Below are 3,288 nucleotides of genomic sequence, written 5' to 3' on the forward strand. Positions count from 1 at the left end.
ATTTCATTTCATTGTCTATGTTTCAGTTAGAACTCACTGAGCTTCCTTAAGGCAGTTATTTCAAATTTTTTTGCCAGGTAGGAAGATCTCCATTTCTCTAGGGCCAGTTACTGGGGCTTTGTTTTGTTTTTTGGTGATGTCATGCTTCCATGATTCTTTGTGATCCTTGTAGTCTTGTGTCAGTGTCTCTGCTCATTTGAAGAAGAGACACCTCTTTGAGCCTTTGCAGACTGGCTTTGGAGTGAAAGCCCTTCAGCAGTCAGCTCAGCCAGAGAGTCAGAGCAGACTGGCTGATAGGGTCCACCAGTGGGCAGGCCACGTGCCAGGGACTACAAAAAAGTCTGTTACTCACTGTGTTCCCTTTCCCCACGGGATGCTTGTGGGCCAATGGGATTTTTCTTGATAGTGCATTCTGAGCAGTAATGTAGGCACAGGGAAACTTTTTTCTTTCCCTTTTCAATGCATCTTTGTTCATTCCTGTATTGCACTTATATGCTATTACCTCTCATTTGGATTCCAGAGCTCCCATGAAGGTATTTTCTACCGTGGAGAATTGTTAAGGGAGTGTTGATGTGGGCATATTAGGCTAGAACCTCCTGTTCTGTCATTTTGCAGATATTACTCCTCAACATTTTGTTTCTTTTTTGTTTTTTTTTTTTGGTTCTTCTTTTGATGAAAGACATTTTGGCCCCAGGCCTGCTTCAGACACATGAGATACTTATTTTGTTGATGAGTTTTTATATTTTGAAATTGTATGTTGATTCAAAAGGCAGTTTATGAAATGGAGCTGTTTGTTTCTATTCGTGCAAGTCCTAATCTGGTAATTAATAATAGATGAAAGAAAGCCATTTTCTTGTGCATTAAAAATTTTTGGAGCGCCTGGGTGGCTTGGTCGGTTAAGCGTCTGACTTCGGCTCAGGTCATGATCTCACCGTCCGTGAGTTCGAGCCCCGCGTCGGGCTCTGTGCTGACAGCTCGGAGCCTGGAGCCTGTTTCAGATTCTGTGTCTCCCTCTCTCTCTGCCCCTCCCCTGTTCATGCTCTGTCTCTTTCTGTCTCAAAAATAAAAATTAAAAAAAATTTTTTTTTCATATAGCCCTTTCAGTATTTTGATTCCACTCAAGATTCCCTGTTATAAAGAGTCACATTAAATGTTCTGCTGACCATTCATCTTTACAAAAAATCTATGGCTAAACCCTCACTCTCCAATTTTTTCCCTAAGGAATGTAAAGATCCTACAAATTACAATAAACTGGTGATGTGTGTACTTTAATTTCTCGCATAACGTGGGCTACTTTGAATGATTTGTTGAAACTACAAGCATATTTTAATAGTAAAACATGTACTTGTGGCATTGTGGAATGGACAGGAATCAAATTTATGGGGGATACCCTACTACTTCACATGAATTGTATTCCCCCTTCTTTTCCTTCCTTTTTAAAAAATCCTAGCAGTAGCATACGGGATGTTTTAAAAATAAAGTATGGCTAATTAACAAAGTATAGAGTCTGTAAGTAGCATGTTTGAAATTTCCATTTCCCAAAGTTCTTTTAACACTTCTTAAACCAATTTGCCTATTTCAGTGTACTTTGCCTGTTACGATTTCAAAGGACATATCCTTATGTGATTTGGTGCATAAAAATTATACCAAATGAGTATTCCTGATCTTTCCCTGGAGTATTTAAGAAAAGTTATGTTCCGTGTTAGCTTGTTAAGCAAGATGTCACTAGAAACTCACATGGAACCTCTGATTCTCACCATTTTACAACAGGATAAATAGTTAAGAAATTCGGCTTTAGGTGGCGCTTGTCTTTTCTAGTTAGTTCATGGTCTCTTCATCTGTCAAATCAATAGCCCTGTAAGCCTGCTGTGTTCATTTTGGACAGGGAAGTTCTAGTTCACTTTTCTGGATCTTTTCTGGAAAAGAACATATCAAGGACTGCTATCAAACCCTTTCTTCCTGTATCTCAGGTGAGAGGAAAAAGTGACATTATTCTTAGCCATTTTGAGCAAGTCTTGAATTTGTCACAGAGAGGGAGAGAAAAGTAATTTGCATCCTAAGGTAATCTAAAATAATAGCCTTTGTGTGTGCATTGGGATATGTCTAAATATGAAGATAGTAAAATTGCCAAAGAAAGCTTACAGATAGTAATGAGGACAGAACAAATAGTTCAAAGGAACATTGATCTTTGAATCTACAGGTAGCTCTTGATAAGAGCACTACATTTTTCTATTCTTGGGTAGCAAACTTTCGTAGATTCATCAAAACAATCTCACTCAAGAGCCTACTGATCTTTTTATGTGATTTTTCATGCCTTTGAATACATTTTTAATAAGATATCACTGTTGAAAAGACTGGAATTTCTAATATTTCTTGTTACCTGCCGTTGTGTTTATTTTCAGACTAAATCAAGATTATGACTGTTTCAGATAGCCATTTAGTATCTTTAAATTTTCATGACCTATATTGCCTCCTTTTAAGAGTGACAAATTTAGCCATCAAAACCAGAATGATAAAATTATGAAGATGTCTTTTACACCAAACACCAAGACTACCAAATAACATGAGTAATTTTCTCTTTTACTTTATAAAAGGAAAAATGCGGGAAATAATAGTATCTGTATATAGGATCATGCCATAATTTGAATTAGCTCAGCACTACTGTTAAAACTGTCCTGTTTGCCGAGCCCAAGATATAAGAAGAGTTGACAAATCAAAAATAGAAGCTCATTTTCCTTACAGTAATTCTACGCAAAATGTTTTAGTACATTTGCACTTTTTAGGATGAATGGAAATAGTCAAGTTTATGTGCAAAGACGACCACAGTAACTATCAATAAGCTGATTATTAAGAGAGATACTAGGTTTGAAATAGCTTGCCAATCGGTGACAATCATGGCACACATCTTATAGGATAAATTAAAAGACCCTAGAATCAGTGACCTCACTGTCAATAATATGTTCTTATTCTCAGGGGAATCATGTACTAAATTGTTAAAAAATTTGTATGAAATTAGTGGGGGAGTTTACACTTCTCCATTCTTATTTTTTTTTCATTATTATAATAAATAACCAGAGTCTTTCAGTCCTATAATCTAAAAGTGCTTTCTGCTTCTCCCTCCTGCTTCCCTAAAGTCCACCACAAGGTTCGAAGTATCCTGGAAGAAACATCAAAAGAATGATGACTTCTGTAAAGGACTTTACCACACACTCTTAACTGTTGATTCTATATTGAACAGCCTTAGGCATATGGGAATCCTTGTTCTGGGAGCAAGAAGCCTGTCAAGTA

Source organism: Herpailurus yagouaroundi, unplaced genomic scaffold (assembly GCF_014898765.1).
Source record: "Herpailurus yagouaroundi ecotype Mexico unplaced genomic scaffold, PumYag 159, whole genome shotgun sequence".
Classification (NCBI taxonomy): Eukaryota; Metazoa; Chordata; class Mammalia; order Carnivora; family Felidae; genus Herpailurus; species Herpailurus yagouaroundi.